We start from the raw sequence: 18,696 nt of genomic DNA, 5'->3' as shown, positions 1-18,696 counted from the left end.
TCACCACTAGTTCTAGGACAAGCACTTCCTCTGTTGTTAGCACCGGTGGCGGCGGCGACTCAGATATGCGCAAGCGGCGTACGCGACAACAACACACTCCGGCAACAGGAGCTGCTGCTCTCCTTCCTCTTGGCCACCGTCTGGTCGTCCTCGACTCAGCCATTCCCCCTCCCTTCACCAGAAAGTAATACCCCCCCTCCCTATGTTAGGTAGGTTGTTAGGTCGTTAGGCAAGGTATAGGCTTGATTTCCCCATTGCTCAGTGCACCCTCGATGTCGACTAGGTTATGGACGCACGAATGAAGCTCGTAATTTAGGCTGCAGCACTGATAGCTGTGATTCAGGCATGGCTCATGTTGATGCACAAGAGAGTTGTTCGTCGTTGTGGGAGGCATGTCATCAGTCACGGTCCAATGTTTATCCGGGATCAAGAGAGGATGGTGAATCTGAACTACATCTAAAACCGCAACGACACAGAGGCTCTATGGATGCTTCAAATGAAAAGATCACCATTTAGAAGGCTTGTGCGGACCATCAGGAGCAGGGGATGCTGCAAGATAGCATCCACACCTGTGTGGAAGAGCAAGTAGCCATGCTCCTCCACGTTGTTGGTCATAATCAGAGGTTCAGGGATATGCACAACACCTTCAGGGGATCAATGTAGACCATCTCCAGGTACTTCAACCAAGTGTTGTATGTTGTTGGGGAACTCAGAGGAGAAATGATCGTGTCACCAACCAGCCGGACTCCTACCAAGATTCGCACTAGCCCAATATGGTATCAAAACTTCAAGGTGAGCACTGAAAGTATGTACTTCATGCCTTGATATGCTTGTATTCTTCGGCTATAGCCATAACATAATCTTGTAATGCTATTTTAGAATTGTATTGGGGCAATAGATGGTACTCATGTCACTACCAGACTGTCGAGGTCACAGTCTGCAACATATAGGGTAGAAAGCACTACCCAAGGCAGAATGTGCTTGTTGTTGTTGACTTCAATCTGAAGTGCACATATGTGTTGGTTGGCTAGGAAGGATCAGCACATGATGCTAACATTCTCAGTGACAGCATGAGTCCTCCTGATGGCATCAACATCCTCGATGGCAAGTTCTACCTAGGAGATGCTGGCTATGCATGTCGGCCAGGTGTTCTTCCACCCTTCAGGAAAACCAGGTACCATCTGGATGAGTTTGCTGGTAGGAACTATCCTAGGACTCCACGGGAGCTGTTTAATCTCAGACACTCCAGCCTTAGAGTTACTGTTGAGAGGGCATTTGGAGCTCTGAAGAACAGGTTTAAGATCCTAAATCAGAAGCCATTCCACACTTTCCCCACCCAGGTTAAGCTTGTGCTTGCTTGTTGCATTCTGCAAACTCTGAAGAACAGGTTTAAGATCCTAAATCAGAAGCCATTCCACACTTTCCCCACCCAGGTTAAGCTTGTGCTTGCTTGTTGCATTCTGCATAACTGGATCCTGCAATGGGGTTGTGATGAACTAGTGTCTGAGGAGGAAGATGTGATGCCTGACGATGTTGTCAACTCCGGCCATGGTGTGGAGGCATTTCACAATCAAGCCTGAAAGAACAAAAGGATGAAGTGGGCACAGGCAATGTGAGACAACAGAGATCAAACAAGGATCTGAAGAGGAAGAGGAAGAAGAAGAGGATGGACTCCCACCTAGTTAGCACCGATGAAACTCTCCCCTATTCAGTCATATGGCTCTTAATAATTTGTTATTTATATTTCCTTATATCATGACAAATATGCCCTAGAGGCAATAATAAAGTTGTTATTTATATTTCCTTATAACATGATAAATGTTTATTATTCATGCTAGAATTATATTAACCGGAAACTTGGTACATGTGTGGATACATAGACACAACACGGTGTCCCTAGCATGCCTCTACTAGACTAGCTCGTTAATAAAAGATGGTTAAGTTTTCTAACCATAGACATGTATTGTCATTTTATGAACAGGATCACATCATTAGGAGAATGATGTGATGGACAAGACCCATCCGTTAGCTTAGCATAATGATTGTTAAGTTTTATTGCTATTGTTTTCTTCATGACTTATACATATTCCTTTGACTATGAGATTATGCAACTCCCGGATACCGGAGGAATGCCTTGTGTGCTATCAAACATCACAATGTAATTAGGTGATTATAAAGATGCTCTACAGGTATCTCCTAAGGTGTTTGTTGGGTTGGCATAGATCGAGATTAGGATTTGCCACTCCGAGTATCGGAGAGGTATCTTTGGGCCCTCTCGGTAATGCACATCATGATAAGCCTTGCAAGCAATGTGACTAATGAGTTAGTTGTGGGATGATGCATTATGGAACGAGTAAAGAGACTTGTCGGTAACGATATTGAACTAGGTATGAAGATACCACGATCGAATCTCGGGCAAGTAACATACCGATGACAAAGGGAATGATGTATGTTGTCATTACGGTTTGACTGATAAAGATATTCATAGAATATGTAGGAACCAATACGAGCATCCTGGTTCCGCTATTGGTTATTGACCGGAGAGGTGTCTCAGTCATGTTTACATAGTTCTCGAACCCGTAGGGTCTGCACGCTTAACGTTCGATGACGATTTGTATTATATGAGTTATGTGATTTGGTGACCGAATGTTGTTCGGAATCCTGGATGAGATCACAGACATGACGAGGAGTCTCTAAATGGTCGAGGGGTAAAGATTGATATATTGGATGATAGTATTCGGACACCGGAAGTGTTTCGGAATGTATCGGGTACATATCGAAGTACCGGGGGGGTTACCGGAACCCCCCGGGGGAAGATATGGGCCATATGGGCCATAGGAGGGAGGCACACCAGCCCACAAAGGGGTGGCGCCCCCCCACAAGGGAGGAGTCCTAATTGGACAAGGGGAGGGGGCGGCACCCCCTTTCCTTCTCCCTCTCTCTCCTTCCCCCTTTCCCCCTCCAGTAAAAGGAAGGGGGTCGAATCCTACTAGGAGCCCAAGTAGGACTCCTCCTACTTGGGGCGCGCATAGGGCCGGCCTCCTCCCCCTCACTCCTTTATATACGGGGGTGGGGGAGCCTCTAACACACATCAATTATTCCAACCCGTGTGCGGCACCCCCCCCCCTCCACAGTTTACGCCTCCGGTCATATTCACGTAGTGCTTAGGCGAAGCCGTGCGCGGATCACTTCACCATCACCGTCACCACGCCATCGTGCTAACGGAACTCTCCCTCGACACTTTGCTGGATCAAGAGTTCGAGGGACGTCATCGAGCTGAACGTGTGCATAACTCAGAGGTGTCGTATTTCGGTGCTTGATCGGTTGGATCAAGAAGACGTTCGACTACATCAACCGCTTTAAGCAAACGCTTCCGCTTTTGGTCTACGAGGGTACGTAGACACACTCTCCCCCTCTTGTTGCTATGCATCTCCTAGATAGATCTTGCTTGAGCGTAGCCTACGTTCCCCAACAGTGGCATCCGAGCCAGGTCTATGCGTAGATGATATGCACGAGTAGAACACAAAGAGTTGTGGGCGGTGATAGTCATACTGCTTACCACCAACGTCTTATTTTGATTTGGCGGTATGGTTGGATGAAGCGGCCCGGACCAACCTTACATGACCACTTTCATGAGACTGGTTCCACCGACAGACATGCAACTAGTTTTGCATAAAGGTGGCTGGCGGGTGTATGTTTCTCTAACTGTAGTTGAATCGAATTTGACTACGGCCGACCTTTGTTGAAGGTTAAAACAGCAAACTTGACGAAACACCATTGTGGTTTTGATGGGTAGGTAACAACGGTTCTTACTAGAATCCCGTAGCAGCCACGTAAAACTTGCAACAACAAAGTAGAGGAGATCAAGGTGTCAAGCCGGTGACGATGGAAATCATGATGGTGCTTTGGAGATAGAGATCAAAGGCACAAGATGATGATGGCCATATCATGTCACATATTTTGATTGCATGTGATGTTTATCTTTTATGCATCTTATTTTGCTTAGTACGGCGGTAGCATTATAAGATGATCCCTCACTAAGAATTTCAAGGAATAAGTGTTCTCCCTGAGTATGCACCGTTTGACAGTTCGTCGTGCCGAGTCACCACGTGATGATCGGGTGTGATAAGCTCTACGTTCACATACAACGGGTACAAGACAGTTTTGCACGTGTGGAATACTAGGGTTAAACTTGACGAGCCTGGCATGTACAGATATGGCCTCGAAACACTGGAGACCGAAAGGTCAAACATGAATCATATAGTAGGTATGATCAACATACAGATGTTCACCACTGAAAACTACTCCATCTCATTAGATGATCATTTTGGGTTACGCGGTAATTTCAAAAAAAATTCCTACGCACACGCAAGATCATGGTGATGCATAGCAATGAGAGGGAAGAGTGTCGTCCACGTACTCTCGTAGACCGTAAGCGGAAGCGTTATGACAACACGGTTGATGTAGTCGTACGTCTTCACGATCGATCGATCCCTAGTACCGAACGTATGGCACCTCCGCGATCTGCACACGTTTAGCTCGGTGACGTCCCGCGAACTCACGATCTAGTAGAGCTTCGAGGGAGAGTTTCGTCAGCACGACAGCGTGACGGTGATGATGCTACCGAAACAGGGCTTCACATAAGCACCACTACGATATAACCGAGGTGGATTATGATGGAGGGGGGCACCGCACACGGCTAAAAGATCAATGATCAACTTGTGTGTCCATGGGGTGACCCCTCCCCTGTATATATAAAGGAGTGGAGGAGGGGGAGGGCCGGCCCTCTCTATGGCGCGCCCTAGGGGAGTCTTACTCCCTCCGGGAGTAGGATTCCCCCCTTCCAAGTAGGAGTAGGAGAGGAAGGAAGGAGGAGAGAGGGAGGAAGGAAAGGGGGGCGGCCCCCTTCCAATTCGGATTGGGCTTGGGGGGCGCGCCTCCCTGTTTTCCCTTCCCTCTCCTCTATTCCACTAAGGCCTAATAAGGCCCATATACTCCCCAGGGGGTTCCGGTAACCTCCTGGTACTTCGAAAAAATGCCCGAACCACTCGGAACCATTCTGATGTACAAACATAGGCTTCCAATATATCGATCTTTACGTCTCGACCATTCCGAGACTCCTCGTCATGTCCATGATCAAATCCGGGACTCCGAACTACCTTCGGTACATCAAAACACAAAAACTCATAATATCGATCGTCACCAAACGTTAAGCGTGCGGACCCTACGGGTTCGAGAACTATGTAGACATGATCGAGACTCACTTCCAGTCAATAACCAATAGCGGAACCAGGATGCTCATATTGGTTCCTACATATTCTACGAAGATCTTTATCGGTCAAACCGCATAACGGTATACGTTGTTCCCTTTGTCATCGGTGTGTTACTTGCCCGAGATTCAATTGTCGGTATCTCAATACCTAGTTCAATCTCGTTACCGGCAAGTCTCCTTACTCGTTCTGTAATGCTACATCCCGTAACTAACTCATTAGCTACATTTCTTGCAAGGCTTATAGTGATGTACATTACCGAGAGGGCCCAGAGATACCTCTCCGACAATCGGAGTGACAAATCCTAATCTCGATCTATGCCAACTCAACAAGTACCATCGGAGACACCTGTAGAGCACCTTTACATTCACCCAGTTACGTTGTGATGTTTGGTAGCACACAAAGTGTTCCTCCGGTATTCGGGATTTGCATGATCTCATAGTCATAGGAACACGTATAGTTATGGAGAAAGCAATAGCAACAAACTAAACGATCATCGTGCTAAGCTAAGGGATGGGTCAAATCAATCACATCATTCTCTAATGATGTGACCCCGTTAATCAAATGACAACTCATGTCTATGGTTAGGAAACATAACCATCATTGATTCAACGAGCTAGTCAAGTAGAGGCAAACTAGTGACACTCTGTTTGTCTATGTATTCGCACATGTACTAAGTTTCCGGTTAATACAATTCTAGCATGAATAATAAACATTTATCATGATATAAGGAAATACATAAATAACAACTTTATTATTGCCTCTAGGGCATATTTCTTTCAGTCTCCCACTTGCACTAGAGTCAATAATCTAGATTACATTGTAATGATTCTAACACCCTTGGAGTCTTGGTGTTGATCATGTTTTGCTCGTGAGAGAGGCTTAGTCAATGGGTCTGCAACATTCAGATCCGTGTGTATCTTGCAAATCTCTATGTCTCTCTCGTTGACTTGATCACGGATGGAATTGAAGCGTCTTTTGATGTGCTTGGTTTTCTTGTAAAATCTGGATTCCTTTGCCAAGGCAATTGCTCCAGTATTGTCACAAAAGATTTTCATTGGACCCGATGCACTAGGTATGACACCTAGATCGGATATGAACTCCTTCATCCAGACTCCTTCATTTGTTGGTTCCGAAGAAGCTATGTATTCCACTTCACACATAGATCCCACCACGACGCTCTGCTTGGAACTGCACCAACTGACAGCTCCACCATTTAATAAAAACACGTATCCGGTTTGTGACTTAGAGTCATCCGGATCAGTGTCAAAGCTTGCATCGACGTAACCATTTACGACGAGCTCTTTGTCACCTCCATATACGAGAAACATATCCTTAGTCCTTTTCAGGTATTTCAGGATGTTCTTGACCGCTGTCCAGTGATCCACTCCTGGATTACTTTGGTACCTCCCTGCTAAACTTATAGCAAGGCACACATCAGGTCTGATACACAACATTGCGTACATGATAGAGCCTATGGCTGAAGCATAGGGAACACCTTTCATTTTTTGAGTCTGACTCAACTTCACACCTTGTAGCACAGGCAAGAACCCTTTCTTTGCCTGATCCATTTTGAACTTCTTCATAACTTTATCAAGGTATGTGCTTTGTGAAAGTCTAATCAAGCGTCTTGATCTATCTCTATAGATCTTGATGCCCAATATATAAGCAGCTTCACCGAGGTCTTTCACTGAAAAATTCTTATTCAAGTATCCTTTTATGCTTTTTAGAAATTCAGTATCATTTCCGATCAACAATATGTCATTTACATATAATATCAGAAATGCTACGGAGCTCCCACTCACTTTGTTGTAAATACAGACTTCTCCAAAAGTATGTATAAAACCATATGCTTTGATCACACTATCAAAGCGTATATTCCAACTCCGAGAGGCTTGCACCAGTCCATAAATGGATCGCTGGAGCTTGCACACTTTGTTAGCACCTTTTGGATCGACAAAACCTTTTGGTTGCATCATATACAACTCTTCTTTAAGATATCCAGTAAGGAATGCAGTTTTGGCATCCATTTGCCAAATTTCATAATAATAAAATGTGGCAATTGCTAACATGATTCGGACGGACTTAAGCATCGCTACGGGTGAGAAAGTCTCATCGTAGTCAACTCCTTGAACTTGTCGAAATCTTTCGCAAAAGTCGAGCTTTGTAGACAGTAACATTACCGCCAGCGTCAGTCTTCTTCTTGAAGATCCATTTATTCTCTATGGCCCGCCGATCATCGGGCAAGTCAACCAAAGTCCACACTTTGTTCTCATAGATGGATCACATCTCAGATTTCATGGCTTCAAGCCATTTTGCGGAATCTGGGCTCATCATCGCTTCCTCATAGTTCGTAGGCTCGTCATGGTCAAGTAACATGACTTCCAGAACAGGATTACCGTACCACTCTGGTGCGGATCTTACTCTGGTTGACCTACGAGGTTCAGTAGTAACTTGATCAGAAGTTTCATGATCATCATCATTAGCTTCCTCACTTACTGGTGTAGGAATCACTGGAACTGGTTTCAGTGATGAACTACTTTCCAATAAGGGAGAAGGTACAATTACCTCGTCAAGTTCTACTTTCCTCCCACCCACTTCTTTCGAGAGAAACTCCTTCTCTAGAAAGGATCCATTCTTAGCAACGAATACCTTGCCTTTGGATCTGTGATAGAAGGTGTACCCAACAGTCTCCTTTGGGTATCCTATGAAGACACATTTCTCCGATTTGGGTTCGAGTTTATCAGGTTGAAGCTTTTTCACATAAGCATCGCAGCCCCAAACTTTAAGAAACAACAACTTGGGTTTCTTACCAAACACTACAAAAAAAGACACATCCGTGACATTTTGGGCCGAATGAAAAAATTTTCTGTCATACATATGACACTTCTATGATGATAATTGTGACAAAACCCGGTATCATCATAGATGTGGTTGGCTCCTACTTCTATGACAAAAAATCATGACAGAAAATAGGCTTTTTGTCCTGGGCGGGCCGGAGACGCAGCTACATGACATTCTTTGGGCCGTCCATGACGGAAAAAACCGTGGTAGAAGCGAGGGGGAGGAAAATTTCGGGGATTTCCCGGTTACGGTGGGAGGTCGGGGGCCGAGCGATGCGCGATGCGCGTTTCTCTTGTACGCGTACGCGCGTGTGTGCGAGGCGTTGGCTCTAACTGAACCCGAGCGAGGCGTTGGGCTCTAACTGAACCCGAGCGATTGCATTGCAGGCTATGCGTTACTAAACCCGAGCGATCGATCGATGGCTATTAACTGAACCCGATCGAGCAATTCCTTCGCTATTGCTGCTAATTGAAGCCGATCGATGGGATGAACAGTGAGCGTTGCGGGAGGGTTTGGATGAACAGTGAGCGGTGGCGTTGCCTCTGGATGAACAGGACCCCGTGGTGTGGTGGAGGGCTGGATGAATAGTAGATGGTGGAGGGGTGCCCGTGGAGGGGTGGATGAACAGGACCCCGTGGTGTGGAGGGCTGGATGAACAGTAGACGGTGGAGGGGTGCCCGTGGAGGGGTGGTTGAACAGGGCCCCGTGGTGTGGAGGGCTGGATGAACAGTAGACGGTGGAGGGGTGGTTGAATAGTAGCCGGTGGAGTAGCGCGCGGTGGAGGCTGGATGAACAGGAGCCTGTGGAGGCTGGAGGAGGTCGACGGTGGAGATGAATAGTATCCCGTGGAGTCCCGTTTTGCGGTACGCCACACCCCTCCCGATGAACAGGACCCCCGTTTCGACCGTAGCGCTCCAACACAAGTTCGTTTCCTCCGTTTTGCGGTACGTCACACCCCTCCCGATCAACAGGACCCCCGTTTCGACCGTAGGAGGTCCGTTTCCTCCGTTTTGCGGTACGCCATACCCCTCTCGATGAACAGGATCCTGTTTCGAACGTGGCCGGTCGAACACAAGGCCGTTTCCTCTGTTCTGCGGTACGCCAGGCCTCTTTTCCATCGCCTATTCCGTCTAAGCCCTCCCGATGAACACGATGCATTCCGTTGCCTCCCCATGAACACGACGCATTCTGTTGCCTCCCCATGAACACGACCCATTGCGTTGCCTCCCCATGAACACGACGACGACGCTGTTTCTCCGTTCCGACCCAGCCATGTACATGAGCCCTGACCGTATGTATGCGTGAGTAGGCGTTCGAGACCCCGCCCCTATGTACACATACGTGGCCGTATTTTCTTTCTTGCACCCTGGCCGCTGTACGTACGTGTACATGCTACGTGTGCGCCTCTACTACGACACATGCGCGCCTCTACTACGACACGTGCGCGCCTCTACATAGACCAGTATGTACATACACGTTCGCGACCAGAATGACAACTCTACGTACGCTTCGACCAGGTGGGTCCCGACTGTCAGACACTTCCTTGCCTGCGAAGATGTAGCTGGTGGGTCCCAGCAGTCAGGGGGCGAATCGTTTTGTTTTTTTTGCCCGGACGCACTTCCTTGCGTGCAAAGGTGTAGCTGGTGGGTCCCAGCAGTCAGGGGCCTGGTGGGTCCTAGTAGTCAGGGGGGCGAATCGTTTTTTTCGGACACACTTCCTTGCGTGCGAAGATGTAGCTCGTGGGTCCCAGCAGCCAGGGGGCGAATCATTTTTTTCACGAAATACAATGGCCCGTCCGGTGGGTCCCCGCTGTCAGGTGGAGGAATAATCAGTTTGCGCGTAATAAGGATGCACTTCCTTGCGGCTGCCATGGACCCAGCTGTCAGCCTCTCCACGTACAGTACTCTTCCGATGGAAGTCGGTCGTTGACCATGTTGACCACGCCGCGCCGAGAGCACCAGGGCGGTGGTCTGGACGACGGCGAGGCCTAGGAAGGGGACAACGCGGAGCCGGGGAGGACGCAACAGTGGAAGCCCGCGCGGAGAGCAGTATGAGGGTTCACTGGTTCGGCTGCGGTGTGAGGCTGACGTCGCCGCAGAATAACAGGGGGTGTGGGTGAGTAGAGGGATGGCCGGGCCAGTGGTGGGAGTAGTACGGGGCGGTGAGGCCTCCGCGGCATCACAGCCGACCACGGGAGGCAGGAGCATGCGACACGACCGGCGCTGCTTTGGGCGGCTGGAGCAAGAAGACCAGAGGTTGAAGAAGCACTACGGCCGTTGGATGGACATCGTATGATCACTGCAGCTAGAATCGTTTATATTGACTAAGTTGACAAAGCACTTGGTACGCGTCAACTTAGTAGGCCCATAGCTCGGATTTGGCAGAGAACATATAGCCCATTTGAGATTTGTAAGAATGTACAACCTATTTTTTAATTCTAATGGAATTTACTACAGCCCATTTACAGTTTGTTAAAAGTACAGCCCAACTTCTAGCTAGGACAACGATTAATATTTTCAAACAACCGCTCAAAACAGAATTCCAAAAAAATCCCACACTTTGATGGGATCCGAAATATTTGTATCCGAAATTTCTAGTCAGGTTAAATATAATTTCAAAATAAAGTTGTATTATGTTAAAATCCAACGAAATATTGCGCGCGCAACAAGTAATGAAATTAAAATTTTCAAATTCCAAAAATAATATATTTTTCAAACTAATTACGTGTTTGGTGCATAATAACCGTCCAGTTATTATAATTACATCCCATTTATTATTTTTTAAAGTCCATTTTCTTGTTAAGCCTAATGCATACCTCCTAGGAAAGTTTGCAGCCCAGCGGGGCAGAGAATAACAAGTTGACCCGGATATTGTGTACAATTGTCAGCCGAGTTGCATTGCTGATGTTGAAAAAATGCTATTTTTATACACACATTAAAAAAATTGTATAGATAAGGAACATTTTTTATACACACATTTAATAATTTTTAAATACATGATTAACACTTTTTAGAACATATTTTTTAGTCAACAGTGGGCCCACAACGAGCGGAGGAGGTCACAATACACATATTTTTTAAATACATGATTAACACTTTTGCAAAAGCAATTAGCCCACAGCGAGCCAATTAGCTCCAGTGGGCCCACAGTGGGCCGACAGGGGCCAGTCGGCCAGCTGTAGGCCGACTGGAATCCAATCGGCCTGCTGTGGGCTGACTAGGCCCAGTCGGCCTGCAGCGGGCGGACGGTGTATTATTTTTGAAAAAAAATTACCGAGCGTAATATTTATGAAAATTAATAAAAAAATTATTATTTAAAAAATAGCGAAAAAAGGCCTATGTAGTACAGTACAACCGAACATGGTTACTCAGCCCACATTCAGCGACACCGGAAAGGCCCAAACAAGGATTCTGTACAACTTTTTGAAGTCACTGAGCTCAATTAATAACTTAAGAAAAAAGTTAGATTATAGTGGAACCTAATTAAAAGTTGTCACGAGCAAATAAATAATTCAACGGGTCCCACTTGTGCGTGTGCGCGCGCGTGTGTGTGTGTGTGTGTGTGAGAGAGAGAGAGAGAGAAAGACCCATCGGCCGATGCTCGTAAATACATCTTTCAGCCATATGCATTGCTGATGCTCAGTAAAAACTTATATAGTTGACACAATCATATAGAACATCATAGCATACTGAACTTGCATACAAAAATTTCACGTAGGCGGCACAATCAGGATGGAAGCAGTGGATCGCTACGGGAAGGGCTATGTTGAAACCAACGAAGTCATACATAACGGTTCATCGTCTTTATCAATGACGGGGAAATATCTTGAATGTTGTGCAAAGAGAACAGACAGACAACACAATAAGTTCTCCTAGCACATTAAGTTGACGTACATCCCGTTCTAAAAAAAGTTCAAGTACAAAATTAGAACAGGTCATAATCAAATGTACTGGCATATCAGTGCTTCACACCCATAGCTCGGATTTAACTAGTATTTGACAAGATTCAGTTGTTATATCAAATTAGAGCACATCCACGCAGCCAGCCCTATCTCTTCTCCCAAAGAAGCAGTGGCCTCCGCCGCGCGATGGAGTAGGCCCTGTGCCATCCATCGTTTCGAGCAACACGGGGAAAGTCTGACGTTGACTCCTGTAATGGACGTCGTCGACGAACCCTGGCACCAGCGGCTGCGGCAGGACTTCGATTGATGGATTGACCACTTCTTCGACATGCACGAACACTCGATACAGGTACATCCCTAACATGGCCCCCGGCGGCCTTGGTGACGACGAATAGTACAACCCCGGTTCCTGCACCGGTATCTCAACACCAATCACCTTCGGTATGGTGGACGGCTTCTTCATCCATGCCATAACCGTCAGAGCCCAGCTGTCTGGAGGAACAAATATACTTACGAGCTCACCTCCAAGGCCGTTGATAAGCTCGTTCATGGACTCGCTGTTCCAAGCACGTCGAGGCATGCCGTGGAAGGTAAGCTTTGTCAAAACTCAAGCTTAGAGGGCACCGAGCCCCATCCTGGGTGCCACCGATCAAAGCTCACCAGCGCGCCATCGTAGAACAAACACCGGGAAGATTCGAACACACGACTCAGTCGAAAGTTGTCCGGAACCTAACGAAGAAATCAGCCGGTGGCGGACAGACTTCGACGAGCAAGTCACTTATTTAGATGCCGTGCGCAATGCCAAGAGCTTTGACAAGGTCATCCGGCGAGACGGGAGGCCGGTCGCCGTTGATGGTTACCATCAGCACTTTGCCGGCAAACTGGTCGTCAAGCGTCGCCATGCCACTGTCGAGCGATAGCACACAGCGACCGAAGGCAGGACGGACCTCAGGATCTCCGGCTCGGAGATCCGCATTGACCGACGACATGATAGTGCACCTGAGTACAGGGAGTACAGGAGGGGGATTTGGGGGAACTGGAGTAGGAATCGAGATTCCAGAGGTGGGGGAGGGGCGGGAGACTGCGGATGAAAAGGTAGCATGAATTTCGAGCACGCGCCAATATGCTCTCGGCGCGCAAGCACACGAAAACACCGGTGGTGCCCACATGTCGGCCTAAGAGTCCTTATTCATTCTTTTTTGGAGAGCCCGGCCTTTTTTTCAGGATCTTTTGAGAGCCCGGCCTGAGAGTCATAATTGACCTATTTGGCATTGCGTTACTACTCGGCCCATATTCAACGACACCTCACTGGCCCAAACAAGTGTACATCATCAAAAAGACACTGAGCTCAAATTATATAACTTGAGAAAAGGAGATATACTCTGAACACTGGAGAATGGCGATGCCCTCATTTAGCCCACCAGTAGTTCGAGAGAATAAACAGTTCGAAACAACGATATATACAACATTCAAACATTGACTAGTGACTACTACTGACATAAACAGCAAGACATGATAGTTCATAAGAAGTCTTGCTACACCACCAAAACGCACCCATCTGTAGCGCTCAGACTCTCGTGATCCAGACGAGAATGACATTCTAAACAGAAGCAACTATTACATAGTAAGAGTGACATAGACGAGGATGACCAAATGACAAGGAATATGCATAACAAAAGAAAGAACTACCCATCCAGAACCAGCAGCAAAGACAACAAAGTCATTCAAAGAGATGATCCAACACCATCATAATTTGCAACCCCGCTTCAGCGACCAGTGATCCGGACACACCAGTACTCCACCCTTTTGATGCAACAGCCCAATTACCTATCAACCTGAAGAATCGAACCACATCACTGCCTGTCGTAATTGAGACATCCAAGGATCAAAGTTAATCCAGATGCCTTTGTCATTCTCACCTTCTTTTGGCTGCAGGCTGTATCGTTGACAATCAGGGGAGTTTGCTCCCGAACTCCTAGGGCTCGCCGTGTAGACACAGTTTCCATAGCAAACAGAGCCTCTCTGCCATCAAGGTCCTTGCCAACGGTGATCTCCTGGTTAATCGGATAATTGAGTCCGAGAAACAGAGAGTGTGAACTAAGGCTGTTTACCCGCCTCCAACTAAAAAAATCCTAAAGGCCCCAACAAGCTGGTATCCTGCTCATAGACGTAACTGCCACTGTCCGGATACTCATGTATTACACGATGCTTGTATATAGTGGGGTTTTTGCAATATAACTTTTCCGGCTCATGTGTCCGAATGATCATCAGTGTTTTGCCGTCGTCTGATCGAGCGAGGAACCAGTTGTGCTTCCCTGTTTTTGGCAAAGGTGGTGTGATTACAAAGGGCAGTAACTATAGGGACACTGCATCTCATATCAAAAAGAACAGGCATTGTTAATGTAAGATCAACATTGTTCAGAGTATGAGTAGGATAATGCAAGAAACAGCATTGAAATGTCCCTGTTGGAACTGGGAGGAAAATACAGGGAAATGTATATTGGGTTCGAAAATATAGAAGTGCCATGCATGGTTATACTCATGTTATCTCGCAATCGATTCTTCACAGGAAACTACCATGTCATGCATGTTATGTAATCATGTTCTATCCTCACAAACAAATTCTTCAAGGTAACTAACAGACCATGCATTGTTATATACTCGTGTTCTGTGGGCAAAATTTTTGTGAGGATATTATTCTAGCTATTGATTGCTGAAGGGCGAATATAGGTATATACACATGGTAAGCATTGTAGGATTTCACTACTTCCAAATATAGAGTTCTCCATATGCACATTTACTTCCCTAATGTATGGTTAGATGAAACCAACAGTGTGGTGCATGTTTCTACATCATGAAAATGAGGAAACTAACATGGCCATTGATACACACTCATTTTTAGTAGTAGTATATAGATTACTGTAACATAAGGATAATATCCATATATTCCTAACCGTTTGATTATTCAGGGTACAAATTGGCTGTAATGACATGGTCACAATCGCATGAATTAACTCATTCCAAATATAGCTAATTTACGGCGTCTCTAATACATTGCCATAGTTCTACTCAAATTCTGCTCAAACAAAGATATGCCAATCATCACAAAAAGTTCAAACAGTGTCATGGCGTCATCATTAACATGAGAGGAAACAACTTACACGCGTCATCCCAGCAATACGTGGTGCCATCTGCTTTGTCGATCGCGTAGATGATGCCATTGTGTTCAATAGCATCACAGAAGTGTGTATCAGCTTTGACGATGATCCACTGTGAGCCGAGTTGTCTCCAGCTAAAGAAGGCACCGGCGTAAAGACAGGCGAGTTCATGGTCGAACAAGGCAATTAGCTTGAAGTCTGCGCAATTCGCATGTCGTGTGGGCACTTGGCAGATTACAATCTTCTGCAAAACAAAGTCCGTCCAACTGACGTAGTAATCTAGATGACTTGGACCGTGATGGTAATACTCTATATAATCCAACAGAGGAAGGATAATCTCATGGGAGGTCTGGAAGTTCACGAGCACCAACTTTTTACCGTCTTCTCTGAAGGCAGCCATCCAGTGGGAGTTCATGCCGACCCAGTACATACCTGCCAAGAAGTTTTGGGCGATGGTGATCGGATCGATGTCGAGGGAAATGATGTACGGCGACCCGCTACATACGTGCAAAGAAGTTTCGGCTAATGGAGATCGGATTAAAGTCGAGGGGCATCATGCACGCCTCCGTATCATGGTGAGCAATCTCGCAAGACCAGATAGCAGCAAGCAGGGTGTCTTGAAAAGCTTAGGCCTCGCTTCGACGATGGTTGTGTGCATGTCCCTCGAGCATGCAACCAGCCGCAGGGAGCTCAACATATCCATACACGAACAACAGAGGTCGAGGATGTCACTTGGGCGATTGCTCCAATCACGGCTCATATGGATGCTGCGCGGTTCGCGTTCGAACATGGTGGAGTTTGGAAGGGGGCTTGATTTAGTGGTATTGGGGGAGGCGAGTGAGGCGAGTGAGGCGACGGTCCACGGGGGCACAGTGAGATGGAGATGGAGAAGGAGATGGAGATGGAGTGGTGCTATGGGAGCGGAGAGGGAGACGAGGCGAGGCGCCAATGTGTTGTAAAGTGGCGGTGACAGACTGCACTATGCACAGGGTGAGGCTGACTTTGGTAACCCGAACACGCTGCCTGGACTAGTGGCAGGCGTAGGGTGTTGTCACTTCCCTGTGAGGACCGGATGAATAGTATTTTGACCATCAAGTGTACCACAGTTGTACTACTACTACTAGTAGGTACATGAGTACTCCAGTATTGTATAGTGTAAATAGGTCACCCGTGCTAGCATGCCTGTTTTCATCGTTCAGGTATCATCCATATTGCGAGCAGAACCAAATTCTCGTGCATGCCCAATCAACGCTCTGCCGCGATGCATGCAGTGGTCGTTCTGGTGCATCAAGGACGGCATGCAGATCGTTCCACACTTGAGAAGAGGAAAAATGGAAAGGTAGAACGCGGCAGCAGAGGAAGAGAACGCTGGCTAATGAGGCTGGGAGGGGATCGAGCAGGAAGTTAATGCTCCACGCCTAAAGGTTTTGGGAAAACCTGATTTTCATAAGGTGACTTATACTCACCTAAACGGAGGGAGTATTCCTTAACCAGAGAATGTTGTGTCTCCCACTCACGCGCTCAAAAAAAACTACGAAACATTTTTTTATCTGTTTGCATAGGTCCCACCTATCAGGAAGGATGGCACGTACACGAACAGGTACGACTCATCAGTCTACCCGCATAGCCTTTTCGTTTAGTCTACGTAGCCATCTAATCAACTGCCTGCACGCCACTTCTCCCATTTACTTCTCCATCGGGAACCGATTCTCTTCGGCTTCTTCACCTCCCCTTTGTCTTCATTTGCATCCAAACCCCACTACATTCACATTGTTTTAACCTCTTTAAATAATCATCTACTACTTCAGTTAGACTGGCCATCTAATCCTAATTCTCCAAACCATAGCCCTCCGTTCCAGCGGTTCCAAATGGCGATAGAGATCGAGATGCAGGTTTTTAGCGTCCAACATGTCCTCGTCGAAGGCTCGATGCACATAGTTGGCACCGTCACCGTCCACCCAAGGGTTGTTCGGCAGTGGATCAACAATGTATCCAACTCCCTCGAAAAGGTAGAGACAAGGGTCATCGGTCTCGACGCAGAGTACACGGAGCATGCCCCTGGGAAGATCCAGCGCGCCATCGTCCTTCAGTTGTGCCTCGAAGATGAAGTTTTGGTGTACCACATCATACACTCGCCCTCCATACCAGGTGAGCTTCACGATTTCTTGTCTCAGGAGGACGTATACTTCTGTGGGGCAGCCATCGAAGGGGACAAACAGAAGCTGGAGCCGTACAACCTTAATTTGAATAGCATCGCTGACCTACAAACCAGAATCAATATTCCTGTAGAAGTTTGTGATAAACAGACACCATCCCTATTCGACGTAGCAAATTTTGTGCTTGGTACAAATCTTCAGAAGGGTGACAAGACGGTGGCATTGAGGTCGTCTGGATGGGAGAATTATCCCTTGACGTATGAGCGGATAAAATATGATGCCCTCGATGCCCGTGTGAGTTTCGAGATAGCTACAAGGTCCAAAGAGCTTGTTGCAAAGCCGTCTCCCACAGAGAATGAGAACAAGAAGAAGAAGAAGAAGAAGAAGAAGAAGAAGAAGAAGAAGAAGAAAAGGCTGCACCAGCAGGAGGGCATTATGGATGGATGAACTATTTCCTCTCTTGTAAAAAAATTATTCCCTCTCGGTGTATATTGATATAGATGGACTATTTAGATGATGTGCATGTCTTTGGAACAGAGTAGTAGCGTGGGTCCGCTTGACTATAAGGAACTATTTATCCGCATATATAGCTTTCTCTGCTACTCCTTCCAGTGATCGGTATGCAGTGCAGGTGTCCGTAGACATGACAGCTTGTCCATGGAAGTTCAACTACGGCGACCATCACATTTCATCTCATGATTCCCACGACGCCTCTCCAACCCACGGCACCACGCCCCCCGACGTGCGCCTCACCCCTCTCGGCTGCACCGCCCCTCTGCCTTTCTGTGCATGACATGTGGGCCACCTAAAATGCGGCGAGCATCAAGTTTCTACCACAGCCACCCGTGATTCCCACGACGCCGCTCGAACCCATGAAACCACACGTCCCCCAACCTGCGGCTCACCCCTCTTAGCCCCACTACCCCTCTGCCTACGGGAGCATTACATGTGGACCAGTCACCTATAGGGTCCACATGTTATTGACTCAAAGGTAGGTGTAGTAAGGCGTTGAAGCTCAGTCCCGACGGCCCTGAGAGGGAAATGTAACTCCTGCGCCAGGGCTTGTGGTGCTCCCGCAGGACGAACTCGTGCCAAACTTGAGATTTGTTTCTGTACTATACATGCACGCAACGATTTAATGGACATTGTAATCTCAACATGTGATGGGGAGCTCTAAATTTGAATTTGAAGCTTATAAAACGAAAAGATTCAAAACAAATAAACTGGGAGAGAGGGAGTATATCGTAGGATGTGTCCCATACAAAATAAGTCCCCTAGTTTGTCACCGCGAAGATGCGGTTAGAAAGGAGCACAGCGTCTTCCTACTTGTACGGCAACAAATCGGCCGTAGACAGCATGGTCCGCCT

This window comes from Triticum dicoccoides, chromosome 1A, assembly GCF_002162155.2.
Source record: "Triticum dicoccoides isolate Atlit2015 ecotype Zavitan chromosome 1A, WEW_v2.0, whole genome shotgun sequence".
NCBI classification, from domain to species: domain Eukaryota; kingdom Viridiplantae; phylum Streptophyta; class Magnoliopsida; order Poales; family Poaceae; genus Triticum; species Triticum dicoccoides.
The sequence above is the reverse complement of the archived record's forward strand: the minus strand, read 5'-3'. Positions refer to the sequence as shown.